The sequence below is a fragment of the Sinocyclocheilus anshuiensis genome, unplaced genomic scaffold (assembly GCF_001515605.1).
Source record: "Sinocyclocheilus anshuiensis isolate Anshui unplaced genomic scaffold, SAMN03320099.WGS_v1.1 scaffold1004, whole genome shotgun sequence".
Lineage (NCBI taxonomy): Eukaryota > Metazoa > Chordata > Actinopteri > Cypriniformes > Cyprinidae > Sinocyclocheilus > Sinocyclocheilus anshuiensis.
In genome coordinates this window covers 130,557-130,844 of record NW_015548235.1, presented here as the reverse complement: position 1 = coordinate 130,844, position 288 = coordinate 130,557, and the positions used below count along the sequence as shown (strand labels likewise).

Sequence of the window (288 nt, the reverse complement as noted above, 5' to 3'; positions counted from 1 at the left end):
CCACTCAAAATAGGCATTTTCAAAATTATATAATAAATGATCTGTGGAGTATTTTGAGCTGAAACTTCACAGAAACATTCTAGGGACACCAGAGACTTATATTACATATTGTAAAAAGGGGCATAATATGTCTCCTTTAAATAAATAAATACAATTAATTACTTCGAAAGCTCAATAGCAGGGCTGTCCAAACTCAGTCCTGGAGGGCCGGTGTCCAGCAGAGTTTAGCTCCAACCCTAATTAAACACACCTGAACCAGCTAATCAAGCTCTTACTAGGCATAGAAAC

At 37.2% G+C, this 288-nt stretch overlaps 1 protein-coding gene across 1 annotated transcript in view; it reads right to left on the bottom strand.

Annotated features, from left to right (window-relative positions):
• The window catches only part of sycp2l (synaptonemal complex protein 2-like), a 23,412-nt gene that overhangs the window by 2,483 nt on the left and 20,641 nt on the right, over nt 1-288 (bottom strand). The gene's annotated exons all lie outside the window — the stretch shown is intronic.